General features: G+C 42.8%; 1 protein-coding gene across 1 annotated transcript in view; it reads right to left on the reverse strand.

The window, feature by feature from the left end:
- The window catches only part of LOC141117099 (cubilin-like), a 207,065-nt gene that overhangs the window by 126,064 nt on the left and 67,804 nt on the right, over window positions 1–13,197 (reverse strand).

The raw sequence follows: 13,197 nt of genomic DNA on the forward strand, positions 1-13,197 counted from the left end.
TTGTGTAAATATTGAACCCATTTTAAAAATTGAATTATCGATTAATGAAAAAATAGGGCAGCTCTACAAAGATAGGTTAGCTCTACAAAGTTCGGGAAATTCTTTAGGTCTTTGCCTGAATCACCATGATTATCATTAAAACCTAAGCAAAGGGAGGGGACTTTAAAAAATACCCTGTTGCCAGGGTCTAAAAAACATGGCGATGATTATATGAGCATGGAACATATTTTAGGTATCTCATTAAATGTAAAATATCTCTGTTGTGTAAACAGCCGAAAGCTGGATATTGCTGCTTGGACGTGATGTCATCAGCCCCAGTAGACTCGGAGCTTTCGCTCAAATGACACTTTATAGTAATCCTCTTCACTCCTCCCCCAGCAGCTAAATCAAAGTTTATGTGGGGAGGTGAGGGGAGGGACAGAGATGCTGGGCCAGCACAGACAGGAATTGGACACTCCCAGAAGAGGGGAGGGCTAAGAGAAACAACGAGGGAGGGTGCTGTGCTAGGGAAGTGACTCTCAGAATAGTCAAAATTTTTTTGCAAGTTCAAAGCCACATTGCAGGTGAATAATAAATCATTTATGGAATGGAAAATACTGCAAGCAAACATTTAAAAATTATTTTTCTAAGGGCATAATCTGCAATGTTTTAAATTGGTGAAAGGAACTCTTTAAAGTAAGTTTACCATAAGAGCTATAAAAATGTGGAATGGTCTTTCTTAGAGGCTGGTTCTAGATGGAGAAGGAAAATATTCTTTATAGATTATCTGGCCTGGCTGATTAGGACCAATGGAGCAGTGCAACTAATTTTTGATTTAGGAATTAGGATTTAGGATTAGGAATGTTATAAAAAAAGGCTAATGAACGGGAGGAAAAAGCAGAACAAACAAAACAGCTGATAGAGAACAGAAAGAAAGCAAAAATGATTCCTTAAATAAGAATGTTAAAAAGCTTACCATCTTTGTTCACTCCAAGTAGATGGTACTGGAAAGTAAAGTTTTGTATAAGTATCTTATTTCAGATGAAATACAATAATAACAGATAACAAGTCTTGGCCCTAACTCATCCCCATCCGGCAGAGTCCTCCTCAGTCCTACTGGGAATCTCTCAAAACTGAGGTAAAATCCTTTCTTAGACAGATGTTACCACAACAGTTATCAAGAATTTACCGTATTCCCTGTTCTGTTCCCAAATATAACTTTTGGATTTCCCCTCACTTTCTGTCCTAATGGCAATGGCCTGTACAAAAGTCAAATCTCCCTACAGGGGACCCGAGCAGTAATAAGGAAGTCTTAAAATCTAAGAGGATTCCTAACCCCCCACCACTTTATCCAAAACTCAGGGGATAACAATTTTGGTTAGATTTACACTTTACTACTAGCTAATATTGTTAGTAACTTCTTGGAATGTACTTTCCTAAATATAGTTGTCACCTGTCCCCTGTACTGTTCATGTCAGCTCATCATCTCACCTGTATTTGTGCAGATAGAGGTAGACTGGTTACCAGCCCCGTAACACAGCCCAGAATCAGGAGGAAGACTTTTTCATTCATCTTGTTCAGAGTTCTCCTTCACTATAATGTGAAATATCTTCTCTCTGAAGCTTGGTGTGACACTCATCTTCTGGATCACCTTTTATACAGGTACCAGAGAAGATCTGACCAATCAGGAAATCAAATTTCAAAAATGACCTAAGTGGACGTGTATGGGAATTAGAAATGTATAATTATTTCATGTGTGACACTATGGTCATTATTATCTTATTATTGTCTTGGTGTCCAACGTGTAATTGATTGTCATGGTCTCCTGATAATTGTCTATAATGACATAAAAAGTTCTTCTCTAAATAATATCACTGTCAACTGATTTTTCCAGCTAAAATTTAAATAAATTGGGGCTGGCAATGTAATTTTACATTTATTTATTTTTGTATTCAAGGTTATACCCATTCTATGAAATAATTCATCAATACAGTGCTGTGAGCAATAATGTTTTGCAAAATGCAAAAACCCATAGTAAACTAACAGATAATTTCTCTTTTAATTTAAAAAGTTGATCATTTTAAATTAAAATCTGATTTCTTAAAGTGTTATTAAAGTCTCATATTCTTATATTCTTTCATACAAAAAAATAAATATATATAAATATATATATATATATATATATATATATATATATATATATATATATATATATGTTATACTTACCTGCTCTGTGCAGTGGTTTTGTACAGAGGAGCCCAAATCATCCTCTTTCTGGGTCCCCAGCCGTCGCCCCTGGCCCCTCCATCCTGCCAAGTGTCCCCACAGCAAGTAGCTTGCTATGGGGGCACCCAAGCTAAGCCACTGCTCTGTGTGTCTATTCAGACACGGAGCCGTGGTTTAGCCCCACCCCCTCCCACTCCTTATTGGCTCACTGACTTTGATTGACAGCAGCGAGAGCCAATGGTGCCCTGCTGCTTACTCAGCCAATGAGGAGGGGAGTCCTGGACAGCTGAGACTCTCGTGCACCATCTCTGGATCGAGATGGGGCTCGGGTAAGTATTAGGGGGTCTGAGGGGGGGCTGCTTCACAAAGGTTTTTTTTTTATCTTAATGCATAGAGATAAAAAAACCTTCTGACTTTAGAACCACTTTAATTTGGGTAAACCTGGTCTTCACCCTAGACCTAAGCGCTAACCACTGTGCTGCCCTGGAGGTGTAGCTGGTTGCTAAACACTCAATACTATCTATGACTATTGGCCATGCTGCTGCCTTCTTGGGCAACTCAAAACTGCAAAAAAACAAAAAACAAAGGTAGAGAGGAGACCCAAACAGCCTCATAGTTTAGTAATCATTTTTTCAGTAAAGCAATCTTAAAACCAATAAATATTGCACTATCAAGCCAAGAAGGAGAATAGGCATATAGCCAAGCAGAGAAAGCCCCAGAACCAGTGAATTTGAGCCAGTGGCTCCAACTGCCATTAATGAACCGGCAACCACCACTGTAGGGGAGATACGGAGCAGTGGCGGTGCGTCCCTCTCTCCAGCCACCCCCTCTATCTCCATCTATTACCAATAGAAAGATTTGTGCATGCGGGGAAGGGGGGGGGGGCACAGTGGCAGCATTCGAAAATGTGCCTCTACACATGATCACCCTTTGGTTTATGATAACATATTTTCTTTTTTGTTTATGAGTTTTCTGTTCCAATTATTCCAGATGTGCTGATATTGGATCAATAATGATGCTCGACATTTCATTTTACTTGTGTAGATACATTAATTAAATTCTATATCTAGCTATATTTTTTTCATTTATGTATAACATTTTTTTATCATTATTATCCACATTTAAATCAAGAAAATGTTTATTGTATTAAACAGGCAACATAACAGTTCAAAACAAGACAATATTATAAAGCTTACATCCACATAGATATCCAAAGGTTGTAATTACAGAAACATTGACACAGACAGATGCCCGTGCCCACATACTCATATCAAATACAATGCTGGTATTGTGCATCCTTGACTCTATCCCACCCAAAGTGCAACAAAGGTGCATATAATTATCCTAATTTAAATGAACAACAGAACCCTATGGTCTATTTGGACACAGGGACAATCTCTGATAAACAAGTTCTCGTGGGCTGAAACCAGGGGCATCTAACCACAGTCTCCACACTTTTTCTAGCTTACTGGGGCTACCTTGTGATCTAAAAATATGGTGTTCCACAAGCAGAGAATTACCCACAGCAGACACCCAGGCCTTGTGTGTAGGGGGATCAGGGGACTTCCACAGGGGACTTCCACAGTATAATGCCGCGTACACACGAGCGGACTTCTCGTCAGGCTGAACTCCGAAGGACTTTTCGAAGGAGTTCCGACGGAGTTCTGACGAAACAGGCTTGCCTACACATGATCCCACCAAAGTCAGATCGTTTTGAACGTGATGACGTACGACTGGACTAGAAAAAGAAGTTCAATAGCCAGTAGCCAATAGCTGCCCTTGCATCATTTTCAGTCCGTCGGACTAGCATACAGACAAACGTTTTTTTTCGAGTCCGTTGGAAATATTTGAAACATGTTCTATTTCTAAGGTCCGTCAGATTTTTCGACAGAAAAGGTCAGATGAAGCCCACACACGATCGGAATGTCCGACGGATTTGTTCTGTCGGATCTTTTCTGCTGGAAAGTCCGATCGTGTGTACGCGGCATTAGAATTAACCGGTGGGCGTGGAAAAGGGCCCTTCCCACTGCTATCCTAGGGTGTTCACCCTCAATGACTTCCTCTACAACATTTAAGAGACAGCATTTGGGGTCCAATGGGGTGTATGTATCTACAACCTGCCCCCAATAGATGCATTAAGTCCCAGTGGTCCCTTCTGCATCTATGGCAATATGGCTCGGTACTGTATTCCATCTTATAAAGTATCAGTGAATTAGTAGACCAGACTGTGTGGACTGCACAGAGGAAACCAAAATGCATGTAAGCGAATGAAAATGGTGTTTATTAAAATAGGCGACAAGTAAGTGAATACAAGCAGTGCACAACCAACCACAGACCCACAAACAACAAATAGTATATACAATAAATGGGAGATACCGAAATCGTAAACAAAAGCCAGGCCGAGGTCATACACAGGGAGATCATCAGATAAGGTAAGGATGGGAAACCAACAAGACAGGGAGAGGATGGATGGATAGGCTGCAGGGCAGGGATCCAAGGTAATTAGGTAACAGGAGGGACAGGTCCAGGATGGGCTCGGGATAGGGATTGGATCAGATCAGGTCAGGTCAGGTCATGCAGGCTCAAGGTCAGGATTACAGGCAGTGAGGTCAGGGCGCAGGGAGAGAGATACCAAGGCAAGCATGTGAGGGCTTGCTGGGTATTTATGAGACTGCCAGTAATTGTCCTCATGTAACACCTGGTGCCACCTGCTCCACACTGCCGGAATACACCCGCTGGTGGACACCGGTACTATGGACCATGGATCTGACAGTGCCACTAGCAGGTGAGATCCTTTATCACAGATCCTGGCTGCAAGAAGACATCCACTGGTGGACACTGGTACTGCAATCCACGGGACCAACAGCGCCACCAATGGGTGAACCCTTTCCTGACAGTACCCCCAGTAGACTGGGACACCGGGACTCCAGACTGGAACACTGGGACTCCAGACTGGGACACCAATATCAAGACATCAGGCTGGAAGGCAGGCAACGATACATCAGGCTGGAAGGCAGGCAATGGGACATCAGGCTGGTAGGCAGGAACCGAAATATCAGGCTGGAAGGCAGGCACCGAGACATCAGGCTGGAAGGCAGGCACTGAGACATCAGGCTGGAAGGCAGGCACCAGGACATCAGACTGGAAGGCAGGCACCAGGACATCAGACTGGAAAACAGGCACATCAGACTGGAAAGCGGGCACATCAGACTGGAAAGAGCGCACATCAGACTGGAAAGCAGAGACATCAGACTGGAAAGTGGGTGGAGACATCAAACTGGAAGGCAGGCACCGAGACATTAGTCTGAAAGGCAGGCACTGAGATATCAGGCTGGAAGGCAGGCACCGAGACATTAGGCTGGAAGGCAGGCACCAGGACATCAGACTGGAAGGCAGGCACCAGGACATCAGACTGGAAAACAGGCACATCAGACTGGAAAGCAGCCACATCAGACTGGAAAGCGCACACATCAGACTGGAAAGCAGAGACATCAGACTGAAAAGTGGAGACATCGGACTGGAAGGCAGGCACCGAGACATCAGTCTGAAAGACAGGCACAGAGACATCAGGCTGAAAGGCAGGCACCGAGACATCACTGAAAGGCAGGCACCGAGACATCAGGCTGGAAGGCAGGCACAGAGACATCAGGCTGGAAGGCAGTCACCGAGACATCAGGCTGGAAGGCAGTCACCGAGACATCAGGCTGGAAGGCAGGCACCGAGACATCAGGCTGGAAGGCAGGCACATCAGACTGGAAAGCGGGCACATCAGACTGGACAGCGGGCACATCAGACTGGAAAGCGGGCACATCAGACTGGACAGCGGGCACATCAGACTGGAAGGCAGGCACATCAGACTCAAAGGCAGACACATCAGACTGGAAGGCAAGCACATCAGACTGGGAAGCGGGGACATCAGACTGGAAGGCAAGCACATCAGACTGGAAGGCAGGCACATCAGACTGGAAGGCAGGCACCGAGACATCAGACTGGAAGGCAGGCACCAGGACATCAGACTGGAAGGCAGGCACCAGGACATCAGACTGGAAGGCAGGCACATCAGACTGGAAAGCGGGCACATCAGACTGGAAAGCAGAGACATCAGACTGGAAAGTGGGTGGAGACATCAGACTGGAAGGCAGGCACCGAGACATCAGTCTGAAAGGCAGGCACTAAGATATCAGGCTGGAAGGCAGGCACCGAGACATTAGGCTGGAAGGCAGGCACCAGGACATCAGACTGGAAGGCAGGCACCAGGACATCAGACTGGAAAGCAGGCACATCAGACTGGAAAGCAGGCACATCAGACTGGAAAGCGCACACATCAGACTGGAAAGCAGAGACATCAGACTGGAAAGTCGAGACATCGGACTGGAAGGCAGGCACAGAGACATCAGTCTGAAAGACAGGCACAGAGACATCAAGCTGAAAGGCAGGCACCGAGACATCACTGAAAGGCAGGCACCGAGACATCAGGCTGGAAGGCAGGCACAGAGACATCAGGTTGGAAGGCAGGCACCGAGACATCAGGCTGGAAGGCAGGCACCATGACATCAGACTGGAAAGCGGGCACATCAGACTGGAAAGCGGGCACATCAGACTGGAAAGCGGGCACATCAGACTGGACAGCGGGCACATCAGACTGGAAAGCGGGCACATCAGACTGGACAGTGGGCACATCAGACTGGAAGGCAGGCACATCAGACTCAAAGGCAGACACATCAGACTGGAAGGCAAGCACATCAGGCTGGGAAGCGGGGACATCAGACTGGAAGGCAAGCACATCAGACTGGAAGGCAAGCACATCAGACTGGAAGGCAGGCACATCAGACTGGAAGGCAGGCACCGAGACATCAGACTGGAAGGCAGGCACCAGGACATCAGACTGGAAGGCAGGCACCAGGACATCAGACTGGAAGGCAGGCACCAGGACATCAGACTGGAAGGCAGTATCATTTATCATTTATCATTGGACACAGAGCAGCCATAATAATCTTTACTCATAAGGGTTACGTACCCCTATAGTGATTGGACACTGGAAAAAAAGACAAGCCATACACCTTAACATAGAGGGGAAGGACCTCTGTGTCCTGTTATATACTCCAAAAATTGGCTTTTACAGGTAAGTACAAAAATACAGTTTTCCCTATTGTACATCACAGGATGTACATGGTCCATGTGACGGTGACCACTTAGAATAAACCTGGTCCATCCTTACAGTTCTGGATGGAGTGGAAAGAAAGCAGAGAGGATTTCAAATTCCTGGAATGGTGGAGCGGCTTGCGGGAGCCCTGACAGCTCAGGATTGTGGAAAGTAAGTACAGCGGGGACAGGGGGGTGGGCATTGCATCCATTGTTAGGTCACCTTTTCATGTTTTCTGGAAAGGTGAACTATCCTTTTTAAAATTTGCATATAGTTCTATTCTTAATCTCCCATGTCTAAAATGTCCCTTTTTTTTTTTTTGCCTTGAAGCTTGGAAATGTAATCCATAGCCTTTTTGAAAAACTTGCCATTATATATCAGCTGTAAAAAATCTACTGCATACAAAATACAACTGGATATTTACTTAGCAGTGTGACATAATAAAATGAGTAAGTCACAAAGTCATTACAAAAAATGTAAAAATAAAAGTAGAGGAACTCAGTTACGCACAACCTTACCATAATAATGGCCATGTGACCACATTAAACATGATTACATACCTGTAAGTTGTGAGCTAAAGTAAACCTTTGAAATGTCCATTCACTCCAAAGAAACAGGTTGATTTCATTGGCCCACTCACTCTCACCATATGGTCCTTTTCTTCAGGATAAACACAGAGGCAGATATATACAGTGGGGACGGAAAGTATTCAGACCCCCTTAAATTTTTCACTCTTTGTTATATTGCAGCCATTTACTAAAATCATTTAAGTTCATTTTTTTCCTCATTAATGTACACACAGCACCCCATATTGACAGAAAAACACAGAATTGTTGACATTTTTGCAGATTTATTAAAAAAGAAAAACTGAAATATCCCATGGTCCTAAATATTCAGACCCTTTGCTCAGTATTTAGTAGAAGCACCCTTTTGATCTAATCCAGCCATGAGTCTTTTTGGGAAAGATGCAACAAGTTTTTCACACCTGGATTTGGGGATCCTCCGCCATTCTTCCTTGCAGATCCTTTCCAGTTCTGTCAGGTTGGATGGTATATGTTGGTGGATAGCCATTTTTAGGTCTCTCCAGAGATGCTCAATTGGGTTTAAGTCAGGGCTCTGGCTGGGCCATTCAAGAACAGTCACGGAGTTGTTGTGAAGCCACTCCTTCGTTATTTTAGCTGTGTGCTTAGGGTCATTGTCTTGTTGGAAGGTAAACCTTCGGCCCAGTCTGAGGTCCTGAGCACTCTGGAGAAGGTTTTTGTCCAGGATATCCCTGTACTTAGCCGCATTCATCTTTCCCTCGATTGCAACCAGTCTTCCTGTCCCTGCAGCTGAAAAACACCCCCACAGCATGATGCTGCCACCACCATGCTTCACTGTTGGGACTGTATTGGACAGGTGATGAGCAGTGCCTGGTTTTCCCCACACATATCGCTTAGAATTAAGGCCAAAAAGTTCTATCTTGGTCTCATCAGACCAGAGAATCTTATTTCTCACCATCTTGGAGTCCTTCAGGTGTTTTTTAGCAAACTCTATGCAGGCTTTTATGTCTTGCACTGAGGAGAGGCTTCCGTTGGGCCACTCTGCCATAAAGCCCCGACTGGTGGAGGGCTGCAGTGATGGTTGACTTTTTACAACTGTAGCAATAACTCACGGTGGAGCTGCTGGTTTAAGCGGGCCTGTCCTCTTTGCTCTACACCCTTCTTAAATTGTTCACTCCCCTTGACACAACTGTAGTGCAGTGTTGAAACAATATGAGCATTAACTTTAACCCACAATATACATTTACAATTAAAATTACCTCTACCTGGGTACTGATAACGCCACCTGTAGGAGAAATGACAACACTGCACACAAACTTCAATAATGACCAAAAGTAACTTCTTTCTTTGAATAAGTAGTATATTTAAATAAAGAGTTATTTCAACGAATATACTATCACACCAACGTAGTGTGATAGTATAAGAAATGATTATGACAATCAATGACAATCACAGAAATATATATGTATATATTGGTATGAATCTATACCCGGGAGCTCCCCCTGCTCTAGACCTTAAAGTCACTATACTAAAATGCAGGGCCCTGCAATGAAAAAAGGTAGTCCAGACGTCTTCAGTCTTCGCTAGCTTTTATAATTGTAATCCGCAAAGGGTTCCTCCTGGGTGTTGCGCAGTGTAGTATAACACACTAAAACAATTGTATTCCAATAGAGTGACTAGGTGTCTTTATATGAAGAAACAAACATCTAACATCCGCTCTTGAACACCGAAGTCTATTCGGATGTAATGCTCTCCGACTTAACTTGTTCTGTGGGGCTATCAGCTCACTGCGATGCGATGGCAGGATACTACGGCTGCTCTGCTCCTTCGCCAGGTAGGCCGCAACCCTGTGGGACAAACACACCCACAGAGTTCTGCTGGCAGGCCACGCGTCCCAGGCACAAGAAACCTAAAATGGCCGTTGCTTACCCTTTTATATCCCCCCCACAATGCAGTTCAGTTCTGACTTTGTCCAGAAGCATTGTGGGTGGGTCATAGCTACAGTTCCAAAGTAAACAATGAATCACTTCCGTGTCACTTGATTCTGAGACGTAAACTTATTGTACTTTATCAATTGTCCACAAGATGGCACTAACACAACTATTGTACTGAATAATACACAAAGAGCTAGAAACAACAGTTGTCAGCGCTACACAACTTTCTCCCATCTCCCGACTGCATTTCTGGAGCTCAGCCACAGTGATCTTTGGGTTCTTCTTTACCTTTCTCACCAAGGCTCTTCTCCCCCGATAGCTCAGTTTGGCTGAACAGCCAGCTCTAGGAAGGGTTCTGGTCATCCCAAACGTCTTCCATTTAAGGATTATGGAGACCACTGTCTCTTAGGAACCTTAAGTGCAGCAGAAATTTTTTTGTAACCTTGGCCAGATCTGTGCCTTGCCACAATTCTGTCTCTGAGCTCTTCAGGGAGTTCCTTTGACCTCATGATTCTTATTTGCTCTGACATGCACTGTGAGCTGTAAGGTCTTATATAGACAGGTGTGTGGCTTTCCTAATCAAGTCCAATCAGTATAATCAAACACAGCTGGACTCCAATGAAGGTGTAGAACTATCTCAAGGATGATCAGAAGAAATGGATAGCACCTGAGTTAAATATATGAGTGTTACAGCAAAGGGTCTGAATACTTATGACCATGTGATATTTCAGTTTTTCTTTCTTAATAAATATGCAAAAATGTCAACAATTCTGTGTTTTTCTGTCAATATGGGGTGCTGTGTGTACATTAATGAGGAAAAAAATGAACTTAAATGATTTTAGCAAATGGCTGCAATATAACAAAGAGTGAAAAATTTAAGGGGGTCTGAATACTTTCCGTCCCCACTGTATGTTGTAAATCATAACTGAAATACAATTACCTATATCAATGCATTCCCATATATACAGTGGGTATAGAAAAGAATCACCCCCTTTAAAATAATCACATTTTGTTGCTCTGCAGCCTACAATGAAGACAGACACAGTTTTTGGTTTTATCCATTTGTATTTATTCAGTGCAACTTATAACATCCAAATGAAAGATATAACACCAACATGTCAGAAAAAAATAAACTAATTCAAAAACTGAATCACTGAGTTGGAAAAAGGATCACCACATTTTTCTTTAATGAAAGCCTTTAGTCTGTTGGGATATGTCTCTACTAACTTTGAACATCTAGACTTTACAATATTTGCCCACTCTTCCTTGCAGAACTGCTCAAGTTCAGTTAAATTTGACAGTGACCTTTTGTGGACTATAGATTTCAAGTCATTCCACAGATTTTCAATGGAGTTTAAGTCTGGGCTCTGACTAGGCCATGCAAGGACATTCACCTTTTCATCTTCAACCACTGTGTGGTCATTTTTGCTGTGTGCTTTGAGTCATTTTTGCGTTGGAAGGTAAACCTTCTTCCCATTGACAACTTTCTAGCAGAGGGCAGCAGATTTTCCACAAGATTTTGATGGTATTTTGTCACATCTACCTTTCTTCTGTCCTACTAAGTGCTCCAGTTCCTGCTGCAGAGAAACACCCCCATAACAGGATATTACCACCTCAATGCTTTACTGTAGGAATGGTGTTATTTGGATGGTGGCCTGTATTGGATTGCTGTCAGACATATTGTTTGGTGTTGAGGCCAAATAATCCTATTTTAGTCTCATCTGATTAAACACATTTTTCCATGTTGCCTCAGAATCTTCAAGGTGCTTTTTGACAAAGCTCAGTGATGACTGCATGTGGCCTTTCTTGAGAAGTGGCTTTTTTTCCTGCAATACTCCTATACAAGCCACATTTGAGGAGAATTTGTAATATTGTTGTCACATGCACACAATGACCACACTTTTTTATAAATTCCTGCAACTGCTTCAGAGTTGCTGTAGGCATCTTTGTAGCCTCTCTGACCAGTCTCCTCCTGGCTTTTTCACCCAATTTGGAGTGATGTCCTGATCCAGGGAGGGTCCAGTTGTACCAAATACCTTCCACTTCTTAATAATAGACTTCACTGTGCTTCTAAGAATTGATAAAGCCATTTTTTTGTATCCATCTCCTGACTTGTGCCTGTCCACAACTTTATCCAGGGGTCTTTTTTTTCTAAGTGTTTTTATTGAGATAAAAAGGTTTACAGTACAGAATTATTATAGATATAAACCATCTTATTGTAAAAGCAGTTCCATAAAGCTTAAATTTACTGTACAAAGTCATGCATAAAACATCAAATTGTATAATCATTTAATGTTAAGCTAAAAGTCCTTGGTAGGATATGATCTTATCTCAGCTGTGATATACAAAACAAAACTATAACCAGAGTCAGTAAGTCCAACAAAATAGTAAAGAAAACATTAACTCAGGTCATTGTGGTAACTACTGGCAATGAAAAGCAGGACTAATGAATTTTTGCTTTTTTTTAACATATGCGCTGTGGTTTGTACTATCTCTGAGAACTCAAAAGACATCACAAGTGAGCTGATTTACCTTGGATAGATTTTTGGCATGTTTTTAAGAAGAAGCTATTGTCGGTCCCTGTCTCTGGTAATCGTATTTTTCTTCTATTGACTTCAAAAAGGAAAACATGTTACCCTTGTGGCCAAAAATGTAGTCATAAAGCTACATGACCAACAGAAGAAGTGGGAAGAGTATGGAAAGAGCACTCTTCTAGAAGAAATCCTGTGTGCTTGCCTGTGTGACAAACTGCTGTGTTTCGAAGACTCATACCCTTGTGGTAAGCTCTCAACCAACTCCAATCTAAAATGATGAAATGAAGGTGAACACACCTGGTTTTACAAGTGGCCTGGCTGTGCATAGTTGCGGAACCTTCACTGACACTGGATTGCAGATGGACAAGGAAGTCTGGCCGACTGTATCTTGGGTGGGTATGAGTTGCTGGAGAATGCATATGGAAAGTGTGGGATGGTTTTGACTGCCTTCAGACTTTGGAGCTGGTGCAACCAACCATTGTGGTAACTTTCTCCTTACATACTACAGACCATTCTGCCACTCAGCATAATGAAAGTAAACTGGACAACCGGAAACTTTACAGAAGAGCTATTGTTGTTGAAAATAATTTGAATCTAATCACAAATTTAAAAAAACAGCAGACAATATTCCATTACTAGATTTTAATTCCTTCAGAGGTCATCTGAATATCACGTCTGCTTAAAGGAGAACTATAGTGGATTTTGGTCTATGGTATTTCAATTACTTTTATATCAATATTTTTGTCATTTGTATAAAATCTTTATCCTCAGGTCATTTCCCAGAAATAGGGGACACAAAAGCCTATGCTGATCCTGTATAACATTACAGTGACCCTATA

Source organism: Aquarana catesbeiana, linkage group LG13 (genome assembly GCF_042186555.1).
Source record: "Aquarana catesbeiana isolate 2022-GZ linkage group LG13, ASM4218655v1, whole genome shotgun sequence".
Lineage (NCBI taxonomy): Eukaryota > Metazoa > Chordata > Amphibia > Anura > Ranidae > Aquarana > Aquarana catesbeiana.